Below are 20,715 nucleotides of genomic sequence, written 5' to 3' on the forward strand. Positions count from 1 at the left end.
TTCCTGAGATAGAAAGCCTCCTAGATCATCGTAATATTCCTCATTCTTCCAGTTCCCTTACAACTGTCCCAACCAACAGATCAAGCTCCTTCCAAGCAAACAGATCAACTATGCTCTAGACGATTTCCGCCTTAGGTGATGGCGAATATGGAAAAAAGGCTTGTGGATGCCTCCGCTCTTTCGACTACTCGTTGAGTTTCCTCGAAACAAACAAACTTTAATTGTTGTAGTTCAACAACAACAAATACCAAATTGTGACTTCTATACTAATGAGATTTTTTTCTTTGATATAAATTTTCTAATCAAAATTAACGTATTTTACAATTATAAAATTATTGTTTTAAATAAAGTAAGAATAAACAAAACCATTAAATTTTAGTGTGTTCCATTTAGCATAAGCCTATAGGGCAGGACGTAGAAAAGCTGTGGTGCCTCAAGGGCCTACCTAGCAGTACAACACTTCACCTATGGAGACAATTCGCTCAAGAAAATTCACGCTTTCCATAACTATTCTGTGCTAATTTTGTCTTGTCTCGTCTCGTGCCTCAAGTTCACCTCTTAGAACTAAAGCATTAATTCTATTAATTTTTTGAGTTTTTCCATTTTATTCACTTGCATATACGTAAAAGGCTATTTGAAAACTTAATTATGACATTTTTATATAGTGACACTTATACATTAATATATTATATATTTATATTGATATAACAAAAAATATAATATATTAATATGCAAATGTCACTAAAATATCAGAGTGACTGTGCAAATAGCATTTCCCAATTTATCCTCCCTTCCCCTATATTCAAACCACGTGCATAACATCTGACGCATCTTAAAACATGGCATTAAGACGTAGTTTTGTTTCAATATGGACAGGAATTATGTCAAATAGGACAAAATGGACGCATTTTTTCTTCTTTAAACTATTAGGAAGATAGGATTTGAAGAATAGAAGGGTCACGGTGGGTGAAAATGGTGGTACCTCTCAATGGTGGTGTCATAATCACGTTGTGAGGAGAGTGGACTGGAAAGATAAAAGGTGATCGGAGAAGCGAAGGTCAACGGTGGTCAGCATCGACTGTGAGGAAAAGGGATAAAGGCAAGAATTCTTAAAGAAAGATAATGTTTTGAGGCTTTTATACTTGGGGGCCAAATTGTTCTAAAATAGGATTAAAATTAATAACAACAAGAGGTGAGATAAAATTATTGGAGGCTTAAGTTATCTCTCCACTGCAATCAAATGATAGCATCACCTTTATAAATAGTAGCATTTGTTAAAATAAATAATAAATAAAATAAAATTATATCAAGATAAAAATTAAATATTTTTCGATCGATGATATGGAATGGTCAAAATAAAGATAAGAAATATTTTAAGATTTTTGTCAAACTATTTGTTAAATTTTTTTAAATATAATGAAAGAGCAAATGAGTCATTTTTCTTATTTGTAAAGTTAAACATAAATTTATCTAGTACGGGTAGATAAATTTATCTGAATAATCCCAGATAAGAAGTCACGTAACTTTCTTTTAGTGGATTGTAATATAAATTTAATAAATACAATAAAAAACACTTTTATGTAAAATACTTTCTATATCTCACTTTTTCAGTCCCATATATTAATTAACAAATATTACCTAAATTGACATAATTGTAATGTGATAAAATAAATATTAAAATACTTGAATTATATCCTTGTATATAAAAAGTTTATGTAACCTTTATATTGGTATCTTAAAATTATTTGTATACAGTCTTACGTTGTAACATCAAAATGCAAGATGGCAACAATAATATATGAAATTTTGAATTTATTATGTAGTATTTGCTACATATATTTTATAATTATATTTATACCTTTCTTCAAACTCTTATAATTTATATTATAATTAAAATATTTTTGCCAATATTTTTTATTTTCCTTGAGGTAGTAATTTTGTCTTTCAACTTGAAATAATCTCATAGTGGATGACCACACATGACTCAAATAGTAGAAGGCGGCTATTCGGGTCGGATCCCCAGCACTAGCTAGGTTGGTTTGCCACCCTAGTGGAAGTACAGTGTATTTGTATATTATTGCACCCAAAATTAATATTTATGTTTGTTAGAATCAGCAAGATAATGAAGTATATATTAAGATAAAATTAAAATATTTGTTGAATTAAGATATGAAATGGTCAAAATAAGATTAGAAAGTATTTTAAAATTTTTATTAAATTATTTATTAAATTTTTTATAATATACTGAAAGACACAAACATCATTTTTTTCTTATATGAAATGATCAAAATATATTTATTTTGATACGGAAAGAGATAAGTATATATAAAAAAATTAAAATAAGAAATCACGTAAATTTGTTTTAAAAGTCACTAAATAAATTTAATGAATATATTGAAAAATATATATATCTAAAACAAAGACTAACTTATCAAATGAGTGAAACGACACAAATAACTCTCATGAGTGTTCGTTTTCTTATTTATATTTAATGTACACTCACAGTTTTTTTTAGTGTCTTAATGCTATATATATATATATATATATTCATTGGTGCATATAAAATAATACCAAAAATAGCTGTTGGGTGTACAAATAAGCCCATTTGGGTGACCCATTGTCGCAATCTCCTATTATAATATACAATGTATAGTAGCCCCACTTGTGCCGACCTTTTACATATGCTTGGATAGTTGTATTAACATATCTTTCATATTTAAAGCGGTTATTATTATTATTATTTCTTTTTTATGGTCCCCACAAAAGGTGGGTTTCAAAATTAAAAAAAATAAAAATGATATTTGAATGTCTACTTGCGTTCAAAAAATTGCTAGAAAAGATGAAGACAGTGGAATAACTTGATTAAATTTTATGTCAAATTAAGTTTAATTAAGCACTAAATCACAAGTATAATAATTTTAATTAAATTTTATCCTAAACTTCAAGCACCAAAGGGTCTTGGAGAGTAATCGAGAATGACCTTTAGGAAAGTCTCTCGAGAACTATTAGTCTTTTAAACTTCCTTCTTTGGACTTTTTCTTAGACCTATATTGAAATTGGGCCCACTATCTTGGGGTTATCTTGGGCTTAGACCCACTATCTTAAATTATCATAAATGCTCCTTTAATTTTGATATTTTGTTTATAAGTTGTCCATTATTTAACAAAAAATAAAGATGTTGTGGGGTGTCTTAAAATTCTCATAAGTTTTAAAGCAATTTTCAAGTTCATTGTTCTCCAAATAGTCTATGGGACATAAGCCTCCCGGACCCCTGAACGGTCTCCCAGTATCGACAAACATCATTTTTGCCCAAGTCTAAGGACACCCTTCGAGATTTCCTAGACCAAAACCATCTGGTGGCCTATAGTCCCTTTTAGGGCCACCTGGAGATAGCCATCGAAGTGTCACACCCCGAAGACATCTCTAGGCCTTCCAGCCTCCTTAAGGCACTCCTCGAAAGAGTCTTCCTTAAGACTCAACCCTAGGTCTCACTATTTCGTCTATAAATACTCGCCTCTAAGAAGGTAAACGGATCTTTTTGGATCTTTTAGCTTCGCTGACCCCTTGGACTCATCTCATACTTCTGTCCCAGCACTCAATCTCTGTTTCCAAAACCCAATCGAGAACACAAATATCCCTTTGGGACATATAACAAACATACACTTGCATCATACATCATACTTTGGACATACTTCGGACTATTGTCTAACTTTGTCATCGAAAGGCCAGCGTGGGGGAGTCTCTCGTGTGCCTTTCTAACTTTCATTTGTGACCACAAGCTAAGTCCAAACTTAACTTACCCAAAGGATTGGAAGCCTTATCTCCCAAAGACCCATCAGGATCCCTTCCTCTTGACTCCTCGAAGCCCATCCAGGCAGCACATACGGAAGCCCCCATGAAGCATTCAGGTTCCTGCCTCACTGAGTTCTGGCCCCGACCCTTCCAAATTCGTTTGGCCTAGCTCATGGCAACTTGGACCCTTTACCATGGTGAATGACTCTACTCTAGCAGATCCCAAGACAAATAAATTTAATTGTTGTAGTTAGGTAACAATAATTTGACATCGTCTATGAGAATCGAGAAAAAATCCATTCCTTAGCTGCCACTAGTTGTGTGAAAATGTTGTGCTCTCGCTTCATCCTATAGTGCCTCCCAATGAGCCATGCTTCTAATCCTCGAGGAAGGCACTGGGGAGCTTTCCAAGGTTCTTCTCCCGCTATTACGCCAGTCCTCGAGAGAAGAACGCACCTCCTCACCATGTATCTCTGCTAAGCATCCATGTTATTCATCAAAGCAAGGATTCAGGCTAGACAAATAGGAAGTGAGAAGGAGCCCCGCGAGATATCTAAAGGCCGACGCAAAAGAGTATGGTTGTGAAGAATGAAGAATGTGAATACCTCTTCCGCGGGAAAAGACCTCATGAGATGTGTTTGCAAGAGCATTCTATGAGCCCAGGAGACGACCTTCCTGGCATGCCAGTTCCCTCAAATATGTTCCACCCATGCTAGATGTGGCATCTCCCCAAACATCCTAACATCCTCGGATAATTTTTTTGAGTTTTGACAGATTCCAGAGTATTAGGGTAGGTAGGAGTTGGTAAAGCTAGACGAAGTGCGAACGAGAAGAGATTAATTATCAGCTCCTTTTGCAGCAACGCTGTAGAAGCTGAACTGTTGATCCAAGAAGATAATTTTGCGGTGGCATTTTTCTGCAACCACTCCTAGACCAGTCTCTACCTATTTTGTCTTAAGGTGTTTGGCATTCCACCCTGGCTCACTCAAGCCTCAAGATTAGTTACGATGACAGTTTCTCATGATCTTTCACCATATTTTGAAGGAAAAGGATTTTGTAAGCGCCTACAGCATTATCTTGATCACTTCAAGAGTGCCATATCTAAAGACGCGGTGTAACGACCCCTTAAAGGGCCTAGATTTTTATGAGATTTATTTATTATTTTTGGGTAAAAAAAAAAGAATTTTTCCAAGTAGATATTTAAAGTGACAATTTGGGAATTTTTAAATGTGAGAATAGCATTAACTAACATTTAGTTTATGTGGATATCTATATAATAAGACACAACTGTTTTCAAAAATGTCTTGATAGATGTCAACTGGAAGGCTGAGATCAACTCTAAGTGAAAAATCAATGGCTGAGAATATATGCCCGCGCAAACCAAACACTCCCTGCCCTGCTGATTTCTGTCTCTCTCATAGTCTCACCCCTCCCTCTCTCTCACTCTCACTCTTTCTCTCTCTCTCCCCTACGTCTCCCTCTCGCCACTGCTCGCCATGGCCTTGCAATAAGTCTTTCCTCCTTTCTCTCTCTCTGTTTTTGCGTCTCCCTCTCTGTGTTGGGTGGGTCAGTTGTATACACAGTGTTGGGTGGGTTAGTTGGGGTCTGACCGCCTCTCCGCCTCTCCTTTTTTGCTACTAGAGGGATGGGCGGAATCGGAGGTTGGGAGGGGGGGAGTTAAGGGTGTGGGGGGGGGGAGTTGCTGGTCGTGGTGAGGGGCAGTTACAGCGGCCAGCGGTTGGGTTGGGGGAAGTTACAGCAGCTGTCGGCCGTATCAGGAAAGGAAGGGCACCCGCAAGGGTCAGCCCCCTTCTGTAAATTAAGAAGACAATCCAACAAAGGGACAGAGACTGTGTGTGTGGCAAGTGTTGTTGACCTCATCAGTACTCAGAGACTCTGTTTCCTTCTGCTTTCTGCTTATTTTTATATATACATATCTATATATCTATATAATAAGGGAGGATGGTTTTTGAAATTGGGAGACAAATGTGAGGGGGATATTTTTTGGATGGTTGAGATTAATTTTCAAGAGATTTGATGGCTGAGATCAATAGTTTTTCCCCCCAAAATGCATCCCATCCCATCCTTCCTTTTTGCCCACCCAACTCACTCCCTCTCTGCAAACCCACCCCCCTTCTCCCCCCATCTCTCTCTCTCTCTCTCTCTCTCTCTCTCTCTCTCTCAAAGCCCCTGCATTGTTGCCATTGCAGCCCACCGCCATCACGCCTCGCCAACCCCGCTCCATCCCATCCTCCCCCTCTATGTGTATCTCCATTTCATTTTACTGTGTGTGTATTCTTATCTCCATTTCACTATGTGTATCTGCCATCACTGTGTATGTATATTTCTTATCTCTCTCTCCTCACTGTGTATATAGTCATTGTGTGTTTGTATGTATTTAGTCATTGTATATATATAGACTCCATTACGACTGTTTGTGAGCACACAGTGACTGTGTGCGTATATATATTTTTTAGTTTGTGAGCATATCCAATAGTCACTGTGTGCGTATATATTTTTTTAGTTTGTGTATATAGTTTCAATGTGTGTAGTCAGTATTTTTATGTTTGTGAGCATATCCAATGTGTATATAGTTTTAATGTTGCGACTGTGTTTTCATGTATCTATTGTATCGTGTGTGTTTGTAAGCATAATTACTGTGTGTATATATTTTTTTAATTTGTATATATAATTTCAATGTGTGCTCGGCAGCCTCTACAGAACAATTCTCCAGGCCCATTTGTCTCCTACTTCAAATGTGCCTCCTGCCAGCCTTGAACTAATTGTTCTGGAGAATTGTCTCCCACTTTCATATGCATGTGTGTACAATATAACATAATTAATTAATTGTCTCCCACTTCAATGTGTGTACAAAATAATTGTCTCCCATTTATATAGTTGAACCAGAATAAATCTAACAATTTAATTATCTCCCACTTCAATGGAAATGTTCGGCAGCCTCTGGAGAGCAATTCTGCAAGCTATTACTCCTTTCAATTTCAATTCTCAGCATGTAAGTGTGCCTCATGCTAGCCCTACTCACTTTGTCTCCCACTTCAATTGCCAGTGACCTTTTCAATTGGAATGTGTCTTGAAGTTTGTCAATTAAATAAATAATTTCACTAATTAATTATGAGAACATTTAATGATATTTCTAATTAATTAATTATGAGAACATTTAATAATAATTTAATTATACACATAATATTATGAGAACATTTCTAAAAAATAATATTTCGTTAAAAATATCATCAACAGTTAATGGTAAAAGAACACACATTCATTAAAAATTTCATTAACTCACTTAGGGCCTGATCTTCTAATTTTTCAACAGATTAATTAATCCTACCACTTAATAAGTCAGTCATTCAAACAGATTGATTGCACCAAATTAATTAAATAAAAATTAAAAAAGAGAAATCACAGGTAAATAAAATTATACTTTAAGCTTGAGTGAGGGGATTAATTATTACTGTAAATGATGCAATGAATTCGTTCAACACCTAAACCTAGCCTTTGCTTTCTATTTAAAAAAAAAATTTATTACTGTAAAAAATTGTTGTTTTTTACAACAATTGAAAATTTTAAAATAGAAAAAGACACTAATAGTAGACGACTTTGTTATTTGTTAAAATATTATTATTTATATTTATATTAAATAATTAAGATATTTATCTCTTTTGTCATTTAAAAATTTATAAATTGTTTATAAAATGACTAATAATAATTATATTATGAATATTAATAATAATATTTATAATAATGAATAATATTTATAATAATGAATAATCAATAATAATGAATAATTATAAATAATATTTATAAATTTAATATTTGTTATTTTACTCAAAAAGAATATTTAATTTACTGAGTTTAATAGAAATTTGTCAAATATTAAAATTTAATAGAAATTGGTCAAAAATCTTCTTGCTTTATAATAAGAGAATTTTTTTTTTTTACTATCAAAGTATTTTTTTTAATTTAACTTTTTTATTTTTTGTTATACAACGTTAATAAATATACACCGTGCCTAAAGGCACGTGCATTCCCTAGTATATATATATGGGAAAAAGGTCAATTCAAGAATTTAAATAATAATTTTGGATTATTAGAAATTTATAATTGGAGGATATTGCGTATTTGATGATAACTTGCATGAGGATAAGGGAGTTTGAAATTCTTCAAGTTATAAAAGAATGAGTTATGGGCGTCTAGGGCTTCTCATATATATATACTCATATAAAGCATGTTTTTCTCGCGCCACAAAGAAGTAGAGAGTTCAAGAGTTGCAACATTGTGAGGATTCTTCATAGGGGAGTTTGCATTGCAATCCAGTCAAGAAAATCGTAAGGCAAGTTTGTCTCCCTGTAATACTTTCTTACAACTTCATGTTTAGCATTAGTTTTTAGATTTTCAAGACTCTTCGTTCTAGTTCTTAGATCTTTATTAGTCGATACATATATTTATATGCACGTACAGTGAGTTCTCGGGCAAGTCATGCATTTTTCCTTATAGTGATTCCTTCTAATATGATCGTTGAATCATTCCTGATATTATTTCATATCGATTGGGATCTGTTTTCCCAAGTTTGTTTCAAAATGGTGTAGAGATAAACATTGTTCATAAGTTTAATTTTTGATGATGGTTTAGACATCCAGATGAGAATCCCCCACATCCGGATGGCTTCATTTAATTTTTGTGAGTGACATCCGGATAACTTGGGAGACATCTAAATGGCTTGATTTAATTCTATGAGTGACATTCAGATGGCTTGGGAGATATCCAAATGGCTTAATTGAATGCTATGAGTGACATCCATATGGCTTGGGAGACATCCAGATGGCTTGATTGATTTCTGTGAGTTATATCTGAATGCCCATATATAATGTACGAATACAAGATAATAATATCTGAATATTATTCTATGTACTGATAGCAGATATTCGAATGAGTACCCTACATCCGGATGAGATTTCATCATATCTGGATGCCTTCATGACATCTGGATGCCCTTTTCTTCCATCTGGATGCCCCTTCTTCCATCCGAATGCCATGAATCATATCTAGATGTGTCCAAGATATTGTGTGTGTGATATCCGGATGGTTTCCTCATATATCCGAATAAGTCCATGTTGATATCCGAATGTATCTCACATAGTATTGAGCTTTATAGCCAAATGACTTGATTTATATCCAAATGCTAGAATAGTATATCTGAATGCCTCTTATTCACATCCGGATACCTTTGATTTAAAAGCCCTATATCTGAATGCCTCTTATGCAAATCTAAATACCTTTGATTTGAAAGCCTTATATCTGAATGCCTTACATAATATATTTGAATGCTATATCTTATGCATGTGTGAATATCTAAATGTGTCCTTAAAGCATCAGAATGCCTTTCCCTTATATACATGAGAAATGGGTCTTGCAAAGTGTTTTTTGATATTATTTTTGATGCCATTTTTGATGTTTTTGAAAATGGCGTTCCTCATTGATAGGGTTTAATTGTATGCATATTTTTATCTACTTTTTATCTTAATCTTGTGTTATTTTTCCTACAAAAAATGTGTGTTTACATAGATTTTACATCATTTTAATCTCTTTTTGTAGGAATCCAACGAAGGATGTTATTTTGAAGATTCAAAAATAAAAAGAAAAAAAAAAGATATTATAAAATTAATTTCAAAATTAATGTTTTAAATTAATATTATAATAAAATTAAAAAATAAGTATTATAAATAATTAATATTATAATATAATTAAAGTAATATAATTAATAGTATATTAAATATTATATTTTATTATATCATATATTACATATTATATATATATTATATTACTTACGAACTGAACCAGCGTGAATGTGGAGTCAAGGGAGTTGCATTTTAAATATAATAATATAAGTTCAAAGGGGAGATGGATTAGGGTGTGGAGAGCGTGGAGTTCATTAGGTATATATAAGGAATATTATAAGGAACCAGCAGAGGAGGAATGAGAGAGCGCCGTGCATCATATATATATATATATATACATAAATAGTAAGAGATTACAGAAGGAGGAATTGATGGAATGGAACAGACAGAGACTGGGCGGAAATTGGAAGGAAGGCGTGGGCGCACATGAAGGAATGAGACAATTAACAAAGAGCAATAAGAGAACGGCGAACACATGAAAAGGTCGCTCGCGTAATTGCAGCGGCGCATGGAGCTCCAAGTTTCTTTTCAATTTCTGTTTTTATTTTTATGGATTTCATTAATTCCACTATGAATTAAATTTATTTAACTAGGGTTTGAGATGAAACTTGTTATGAAGTTTTGATTTTTATTAATTCGGTTTGTTTTCGTGATTTCAATTATTTATTACTTGTTCTTAATGCGATTAAGTGATTTAACCATCATTTAATTGATTTTGTATTATGATTTGAGACCGAGAGGTAATTTTTATAACAAGTTGAAGTAATAAATTTCATAAGATAGATAGTTGATAAGGGATTTGATACTTGAATTTTATGAGGGATAATGAATTGGTACTTAACAATGAATTTCGATTTGTTATAACTATTGGAAAATAAGTTGATTGTTAACAAATTGAGATTTAATTAGGTTAGTAAATCTTGGGAAAGAAGCTAACCAATTTAGATATTCACCCCCATTAAATTGATAGAAACCCAATTGATAGAAAATTAAGACAGATTAATAAGTGGATTCGAAACACCCTAGTTGCCTCCATTTTATCTCAGTTAAATTGTTTTTAAATTTGCGTTTAAGCTTAGTTCTCATTAGTTTAATTTATTCAAATTCATCTCATTTTTATAGTCTAAATAATATTAAAGTTAATCCAATTTTGGTACTTAATCCAATCCTCATGGGATTGACACTTTACTCATTCATTATATTACTTGCGCGATTCATATGCTTGTGAATTAGCCTAACAAGTTTTTAGCGCCGTTGTTGGGGATTGGTATTAATATCAATACTAATTAACTTGAATATTAGTTTAGACATTAATTGTTTTTAGTTGTTTGTTTCCATTTTTGTGTTCTCTTTTATTGCATTTTTGAGTGTTCAAAAATAATAATAATAATAATTGAGGTACCCGAAAAAGTGAAGCAGATATCCGATCAAGCGTGGGTCCCAATTCAATGGAAGAAAGCAAGGGCAAGGGGTCGAAGAAGACCCACTCGGCATAACTGAGTGGGGAGCCACTCGGTTAGCCAAGTGGGGGCCACTCGGTTAGCCGAGTGGCCGCACCCTTGCTCGGCACAATCGAGTGGGGGTCCACTCGGTTGTGCAGAGTAGGATCCACTCGGGTAGGCCGAGAGATCCCACTCGAGGCATGACTGAGTAGAGGGGGTCACTCGATCATGCTGAGTGACCCTCCGGCTCTGCCATTTTTTGCGGTCCACTCGGTTGTAAGGCACTCAGCATGAGTGGACCCCCTCTCGTCATAAGGCACTCAACCGAATAGGCCGTGAGATTCTTGCCGAGAATATTGCGAGACCTCCCTCACCCTTCGCTATAAATACAAGGTCTCCTCTCCCTCACAAGGTACGCACTCTTGAGTTATTGAAGTACCATTTCGTATTTTCTCTCAAGATCTGACTTAAGCATCGGAGGGTTTGCGCGGGGACCCCCACCTGCGTTCTAACGGTGCTCTCGTTTTGTAGGCCACTCGTCACCTCAGGCCACTTGATTACCCAAGGCCACTCGTCACCACAGGCCACTCGGTTATCCAAGGCTACTCGTCACCTCAGGCCAGTCAGTTATTCAAGGCCACTTGTCACCTCAGGCCACTCGATTATCCAAGGCCACTCATCACCTCAGGCCACTCGGTCACCTCAAGTCACTCAGTTATCTTGGGCCACCAGATCATCAGCCTACCAGATCATCAACCCTGTCAGACCATCAGCTCTATTGGGTCACCAGATCTGCACATCTACCAGATCCAATTGCTCGTTAAGATTCTCATCAATGAAGGCACGACTCCCAAGACTTTTACATCTGCCCACAAGTAAAAATAGATTGTTGTATTTTGACAACAACAACAACAACAATAATAATAATAATAATAATAATAATAATAATAATAATAATAATAATAATAATAAAATATAAAAAATAATGAAATAAAAAAAATCAAGTTTTTAACCATTGTGATATTCTATTTCTTGTTTGTAGGTCACATTGGAATCTCAACTAAACATGGGAGAAGAAATTATGGATCAAAGGAATGGGCAAGCAGGAACTTTAAGGGATTGTGCTATACCCTCTATTCAAGGAACACCCTCCAGCATCACTAGACCAAGCATAGGGGCAAATAATTTTGAGATTAAGCCAGCTATTATTCAAATGATTCAAATCTCTATTCAATTTAGCGAGTTACCGAACGATGACCCCAATGCTCACATAGCTATTTTTTAGAGATTTGTGATACTTTTAAGCAAAATGATGTCTATAATGATGTAGTTAGACTTAGGCTATTTCCTTTTTCATTAAGAGATAAAGCTAAGTATTGGTTGAACTCTTTGCCTGCAGATTCCATTACAACATGGGATGATTTGGCATAGAAATTTCTCAATAAATTCTTTCCACCTGCGAAAACTGTGAAAATAAGGAATGATATAACCAATTTCATGCAAGCTGACATGGAGAATTCATATGAAGCATGGGAGTGGTTTAAAGAGTTGTTAAGAAGATGTCCTCATCATGGAATAAAGGAGAACACAAAAATGTCCTCATCGTGGGTCTCGATTTGACACTGTGCTTGCAGGGATTCCATGTAATCAAACTATTTCTTCAATATACAGTTGTGCCAAGGCATGAATCGGTTGCCCATCTTAATAGGCAAGAAATGTGCTGACTTTGTTAGTCGATCTACTATCACCCAGATAACATCATTTCCTTTGGGACTTCGAGGTAGATTGGTTACAAAGTCCATGGTGATGTGGTCCCATTTCCACTCAGGAATGTCCAGAGGTTGCAACATCCCTCATGAGCGTTGCTACTCAAGTTTGATATGATGACAAGTATCGCATTGCGCCACATACTGTGCCATATCCTTTTTCATTCCTGGACACCAATATCTTTCCCTAAGATCCTTATACATCTTTGTGGACCATGGGTGGATACTGTACCTAGCTCGATGAGCTTCCTTTAAGATGACTTGCCTTAAGTCTTAATCTTTCGGCACGTAAGTCTTTCCTTGGAACTGAAGTATACCGTCACGGTAACTAAATTCAGGTGCCCTTACTTATTCATTTTCATCTATCCATTGACTTCTTCTTGCGTCTGTCTGAAAAGCTGACCGGATTTGATTCACCACATCAAGTTGGATTGTCAAATTTTCCAAATACCCTTTGATTGGTTTAGGCTAAACACTTATTGTTAGATGACTAAATTCTTCAATCATTTTCCAATCTTTAACCATCATGTTAGCCACAATCTCCGAACTTCTTCAGCTAAGAGCGTCTATAACTACGTTTGCCTTCCCTAGATGGTAGGAGATGATATAATCATAATCTTTTAGATACTCCATCCATCTTCTTTGTTGCATATTTAACTCCTTCTGAGAGAATATGTGTAAGCACCCCCGCCCGGATAGCCTAACCGCCGGGACTACCCAAACGGGAGCACCTACGGGAGGAGAAAAATAATGAAACACGAGACAAAGACCACCCCGGCATGCATACACGAAAATAAGAACAGCGGAAGCAAAGCTCAAGACATGTATGCACTATGGGTACCCCGCTAACACAGCGGTCACATGATAAATAAAAGAATACGAACTCCTGTGCCGACATACACAAGACTCGAGAAAACACCTGGCTCAGTACAAAATAATAGAGCAAATTCTACTTAGACATCAGAGTGGATAGGGATTGACGAGACTGCCTATACACCACATCGACTCTGCCATTAAAGCTGACTCCCTTGTCATGGCTCACGCCGCCATTACCTGGAATGATGGAAAGCAAGGTGAGTCGAGAGACTCAGCAAGCATAAGAAAGAAAAGGCTGAAGGCTACACAAAATCAGAAATCTCACCCCAGAATAAATCCCCAGGTACACGCAAGCCATGAGACGCTACAACACAACAGCTCAATAGCATAACAAAATAAAAGCACATACTGGTCCTTGGGGCCCACTTAAGACACTTGGCACCAAGTCCCATACCAACCTGCCGCTGTCCTGAAAGGCAACAAATATCTGCAACAAACCTGCGCGCGCTGTCCCAGGCCGGTACTCCCGTCACCTGTATCCGTTGGTACTCCCGACAACCGAGCCATAGGCTCCCTCGGAACGGTACTCCTGTCTGAGAACTAAATACTACCAGTATCCATGCAATGCACATAAAAATGCAATGGCGTAATGAGCATCAACGTGATACAAGGCGCCCATACATCCAGGCATCAGGCTATGCGCCGCCCACATAGTAAACCACATGCTATGCATATGTCGCGCTGGATGCAACCTAACCAAGCTAAAATGTCTGTGTCCAAGCATACTCAACAAATGAATATCCCAACATGCATCCCGTACCATGTGCATATCAAATCATGAACAGTAATATAATGCATCTACTCATGCAGTAAATCACATACCGGCAGAGCTAGTCAGCAATACCCGGCACCGGTCAACGGCTAATGACTAGGGGTGTCCACACGATGGTCCACATCAGGGCCGTACAATAGTCTACCCCAGCGTCACCAATAACCGACCCCTGCCCTACTGCTCGATAGCTCTAACCGAACCATAAATAAATCCGAGAAAAACTGTAAATAAGCCCGATAAAATCATAAATAAACTCGCCCGTCTAGGAACCTAGTTCCCAAGCTCGGTCCCGCATCATTCCGAAAGGAATGGGGCCGGTACAAACCCCCTTAGGCTCACAACGAATAAAATTATAGAAGCCTCAGATTTAATTTAAATTAAAACAAATGAATAATACTTCAACCAATAAGGCAAGGTGCCGAATTAAAGTAAGGGAGGTGATAAAATACAGGAAATCACGAGGTCTTTCACGGGAATTAAAGAACACGAGGAAAAGGGTTGGAACTTGCCTGAAATTAGCTGATTCCGACCTCTCTCAAGCTCCCGAGGCAAATTAAATCATTTCCTAACAAATAACACAACCGGGTCTCAAATTAATTAATCATAATCTCAAAAAAATTTATAATTTAAACATGACATGCTTCGACTAATTTTTACCCACGTACCTGATCACTTCCTATGCCGACAAAATCCCAAAATCCCTTTATTTTCCCCTTATTTTCTTCTTTTCTTCTCATTTTCTTTTATTTTTTTCTTTTCCTTCCTATTTTCTCTTCTTCTTCTCTGGCTTCTCCCCCGCGCGCACTGTTAATCGTCTTCTTCACCGCGCCCTCTGCTCCTGCACTTTTCTTCTTCCTCTTCCTTTTCCTTCTTCTTCTTCTTCTTTTCCGCGCGACCGCTGCTCCTTCTTCTTCTTCCCCATGGCGCCGCACCAGCTCGCGGCCACCTGCTCCTCGCGCAATCGCCTGCGCACAGCCGCCTGCCATGGATGGCCCTCGCTGCTCCAGCCGCTGCAGCCTTCGGCTGCTGCTTGCACGACTTCCTCGGCCGCCCTCACTCGCCATTAGCCGGCCATCGTTGCCAGCCATTGAAGCTTCCACCGGCGCCTCGAGCTTCAGCATCGCAGCCATGGCCGCCACACCAGCGCACGCACGCGGCTGCCGCTGCCGCTGCAACCGGCCGCCGTCGCCTGTCGCCACCGCGTCGCCCCGACCGCCGCGAGCCTGCTGCTCCGCCTTCGCCGCTGCTGTAAGTTGCCCGGCTGCCATGGCCGAGCTTCACTCGAAGCTTCCATAGCTGCCACCACTCTCTCTCCCTCATTCCATCTCTCTTTCTCATTCTCTCAATCTCTTCCTCTCCCTCTCGATCTCTCCCTCACTTGGCCGAGCGCAGCCACCTCCATTTCTCCTCTGTTTCTCCATTCGGCCAGAAGCTTCAAGAAGCTTCAATTTCTTTTGATGCACAGCACACCAACACACGCGCACCGCCTCAAATTTAAAATATTAATTTAATTAATTTAAATTAATTTAATTTATTATTTTATTATTATTTTAGTTATATAATTATCCCTATTATTTTTGGGATATTACAATTCTCCCCTCCTTAATAGAATTTCGTCCTCGAAATTCGTGCTCAATCTATGTCCTCAAAATACACTCACAACTCTCATGATATTACTCAACATCACATCTGGGACATTCCATATCATCATTTTCCAGTTCTCACAAGTCAAGGTCTATGACGTGTCCTACGGGACTTAATACGCTAGCACAACTTCACAATCCATCACCTCAATCGGCCCACGATATGATCACTAATACCTTAACCAGCTTAAGGAATTTCATCAATCATATTACCTACAACAACAAGGTTCGCCTATTACAATATCATAACTCAACCGTTCCCCTAAAGCTATCTCACGTTTTCATTGCATTTCCATTCGATACAATCGCAACTACATATCCACCAAAAGGGTAACTCGTAGTCCAGAGGTATTCACTCCCAATGACAACCTAATTCGCAGCCCGAAGCTCAATGCCAGTACAGCTAACTATAAGTACTACCAGAAACGATGGGAGTGGGGCCATCTTCTTGCATGACGAAAGGTTAATACTCGATAACGTGATCGAGAAACGGTACTACATACTCAATCAAGAATTCAACATCAATATCCTTTAGTCTGACTTTTTCAACTGATTCTTAACCAGGTACACAGCATTTTCTCGGTAGTACTTTCTCCCGCAATTTGCCGCGAATACTCGGGGTTCCGTCAATAAGTAGGGGTAGTCACTTAACCAGGACTATCAAAAATAGACGTTCTCCACTCAATACATCTCGAGGTCCAAATGTCACCAGATCTCCCCTCCTTAAAGGAATCGACGTACCAACGATGACTCATTCGGTGACCACAGTTTTAGCCTGCTGCTAGACTTAACTCCAAATAATTAATTGGGCATACCTTATCTCAATCGCTAAATAGTAATCCTGACCTTCTCAAAGATCTTATAAGCTAGCTAGAACAAGATCTTTAAAACTGGCGTTATCCGCTCTGCAGCCTACCTGGCTAAAAGCACCTTCTCATATCAGCAACTGTTTTAATTCTTAAGGCATCTCATAGATCTCCTCAAAAATGAAAAGCAACTCACCGCACCAGTAGCTATTCTTTTGACTGGTGTTACAGCCATCTCATGTTTCTGCTGGTACCACTTGACCAGCACCTCGAGGAGTCTCATCTCCTCACTCGGTCAATAACCGACCCTAGGGCATGTGGTCCATGATTAGTACCAAACATACTGATAACAACCACTATCCTTACAATAGAGCCCAACAACTACTTAGGCATACAACTAACTCTGGTCCTGGCCGTACATCCCGAGTACTTACAACAATCTTAGAGGAAATTTTCTTATTCCTAATTCACTTTATCACCAATGTTCTACGGCAGTGCAAAACGTCTATTACCACATTTGCTTAATCATATTTATTACAGAACCTCACCGCCTTAGTCATTTGCCACACCAATCGCGGCGTCACCTGAACTCCGCTCCACTTGTGAGAACTAAAGACCTATACCCTATTTAGGTCGTGATGCTAAATCTCCAAACAGCATAACCACTGTAAACTCCAAGTTCATAAGTCCATAATAATCCCTCAATAAATTCCCATCACAGATCTCTCTTGGGACTTCGTATTGATGTTCCAATTTAGCCTTCTAGATTCGATTAAACTTAGGGTGGATGCCCTGAACCTTCAAGGAAATGCAAACCCCTCAGAACCTCAATTTACCTTCACACCTCCTTACGTTACATATCTTCAGTCTGAATATGTACAGACAGTTTAAACCACCAACTACCACAAGCTACCACATTACCCAACCTTCAGTTTTCCATCTCAGTACACCCTATACACATCTCGGTACCTACGGATCTACTAGTAACCATTGGACTCCTATAGCACATTCCCATCCTTACACTCATAATTTACAGCCACATATTTGCATTGCAGCCCCCTAATAATCATACTAACTAGAACTCCCCTCATCACCCCTGGCGATCGATGTAGCTTCATCTGCCAGGTAAGCTAAGTCCTCATTGCTAGCTATGCTAGAACTGGGTCCAACAGGTCCCTCTAGTGGCTGTGACGGTTCCCTCACGGTGGCTTGGACTGACCAGGGGTCAAGTAGTGCTCCAACCTTGGGCACGTCTTGTACCGATCCCTAGTAAGGCTCCCAAATGGCAGCTTATTGCCTCACAACCCTGGTAAAAGCATCATAATGGAACGAAGGCTCCCATCATTCATCATTACTTCAGTCAGCCGCCTCCACACGTCATTCATGTGCTCACGGGCGAACAGAACTTGTTTCTTGAAGCAACTCGTCAAACCAATACATATAACTCACTAGGTATTCCTCCCCATCCAGAAGCAACTCGTGTTCCACCGACACCATAAACAATCCAATGCTGGAAGGTTATTTGGATTAGGTAGGGGTACACTAGAATCTAGGCCTTCGGGTTCCATTAGGAATACTCAAAACCTGTAAAAACCACCAAATATCAAGCAAATATATTCCAACCTCTTACCCAAACACTTAGGGCAAGCACAAGTCCTAAAGAAATCCCATTTATACCACTTCACAGTCCCATTCTAACGTGCACTTATCACCTTTGCACGAACATAAATTGGGACACAATCTCTCACACGAATTAATAACTTATCTTGACGCAGCCTAACCCTATTCGATTCACCTAGACATCCCTAGCTCTACCCGACAACCTTGGTGTACAGGAACTCATCCCCAAAACTGACTCAAACTACGCTCTGATACCAACATTGTAAGCACCCCCGCCCGGATAGCCTAACCGCCGGGACTACCCGAACGGGAGCACCTACGGGAGGAGAAAAATAATGAAACACGAGACAAAGACCACCCCGGCATGCATACACAAAAATAAGAACAGCGGAAGCAAAGCTCAAGACATGCATGCACTATGGGTACCCCGCTAACACAGCGGTCACAAGATAAATAAAAGAATACGAACTCCTGTGCCAACATACACAAGACTCGAGAAAACACCTGGCACAGTACAAAATAATAGAGCAAATTCTACTTAGACACCAGAGTGGATAGGGATTGACGAGACTGCCTGTACACCACATCGACTCTTCCGTTAAAGCTGACTCCCTTGCCATGGCTCACGCCGCCATTACCTGGAATGATGGAAAGCAAGGTGAGTCGAGAGACTCAGCAAGCATAAGAAAGAAAAGGCTGAAGGCTACACAAAACTAGAAATCTCACCCCAGAATAAACCCCCAGGTACACGCAAGCCATGAGACGCGACAACACAACAGCTCAATAGCATAACAAAATAAAAGCACATACCGGTCCTTGGGGCCCACTTAAGACACTTGGCACCCAAGTCCCATACCAACCTGCCGCTGCCCTGAAAGGCAACAAATATCTGCAACAAACCTGCACGCGCTGTCCGAGGCCGGTACTCCCGTCACCTGTATCCGTTGGTACTCCCGACAACCGAGCCATAGGCTCCCTCGGAACGGTACTCTCGTCCGAGAACTAAATACTACCAGTATCCATGCAATGCACATAAAAATGCAATGGCATAATAAGCATCAACGTGATACAAGGCGCCCATACATCCAGGCATCAGGCCATGCTCCGCCCACATAGTAAACCACACGCTATGCATATGCCGCGCTGGATGCAACCTAACCAAGCTAAAATGTCTGTGTCCAAGCATACTCAACAAATGAATATCCCAACATGCATCCCGTACCCATGTGCATATCAAATCATGAACAGTAATACAATGCATCTACTCATGCAGTAAATCACATACCGGCAGAGCTAGTCAGCAATACCCGGCACCGGTCAACGGCCAGTGACTAGGGGTGTCCACCCGACGGTCCACATCAGGGCCGTACAATAGTCTACCCCAGCGTCACCAACAACCGACCCCTGCCCTACTGCTCGATAGCTCTAACCGAACCATAAATAAATCCGAGAAAAACTGTAAATAAACCCGATAAATTCATAAATAAACTCGCCCGTCTAGGAACCTAGTTCCCAAGCTGGGTCCGGCATCATTCCGAAAGGAATGGGGGCGGTACAAACCCCCTTAGGCTCACAACGAATAAAATTATAGAAGCCTCAGATTTAATTTAAATTAAAATAAATGAATAATAGTTCAACCAATAAGGCAAGGTGCTGAATTAAAGTAAGGGAGGTGATAAAATACAGGAAATCACGAGGTCTTTCACGGGAATTAAAGAACACGAGGAAAGGGGTTGGAACTTGCCTGAAATTAGCTGATTCCGACCTCTCTCAAGCTCCCGAGGCAAATTAAATCATTTCCTAACAAATAACACAACCGGGTCTCAAATTAATTAATTTTAATCGCAAAAAAAATTATAATTTAAACATGACATGCTTCGACTAATTTTTACCCACGTACCTGATCACTTCCCATGCAGACAAAATCCCAAAATCCCTTTATTTTCCCCTTATTTTCTTCTTTTCTTCTCATTTTCTTTTATTTTTTTCTTTTCCTTCCTATTTTCTCTTCTTCTTCTCTAGCTTCTCCCCCGCGCGCACTGTTCATCGTCTTCTTCACCGCGCCCTCTGCTCCTGCACTTTTCTTCTTCCTCTTCCTTTTCCTTCTTCTTCTTCTTCTTCTTCTTCTTCTTCTTCTTTTCCGCGCGACTGCTGCTCCTTCTTCTTCTTCCCCATGGCGCCGCACCAGCTCGCGGCCACCTGCTCCTCGCGCAATCGCCTGCGCACAGCCGCCTGCCATGGATGGCCCTCGCTGCTCCAGCCGCTGCAGCCTTCGGCTGCTGCTTGCACGACTTCCTCGGCT

The 20,715-nt window shown here is 38.9% G+C and overlaps 1 non-coding gene across 1 annotated transcript; it reads right to left on the reverse strand.

Annotated features, from left to right (window-relative positions):
* Positions 1-12,400: 12,400 nt before the first annotated feature.
* On the reverse strand, positions 12,401-12,507 carry LOC127792709 (small nucleolar RNA R71). Its single transcript, XR_008021181.1, has one exon. It is a non-coding gene; the product is annotated as a small nucleolar RNA R71 (small nucleolar RNA).
* Between the last annotated feature and the right edge of the window lie 8,208 nt (positions 12,508-20,715).

This window comes from Diospyros lotus, chromosome 15 (assembly GCF_014633365.1).
Source record: "Diospyros lotus cultivar Yz01 chromosome 15, ASM1463336v1, whole genome shotgun sequence".
Classification (NCBI taxonomy): domain Eukaryota; kingdom Viridiplantae; phylum Streptophyta; class Magnoliopsida; order Ericales; family Ebenaceae; genus Diospyros; species Diospyros lotus.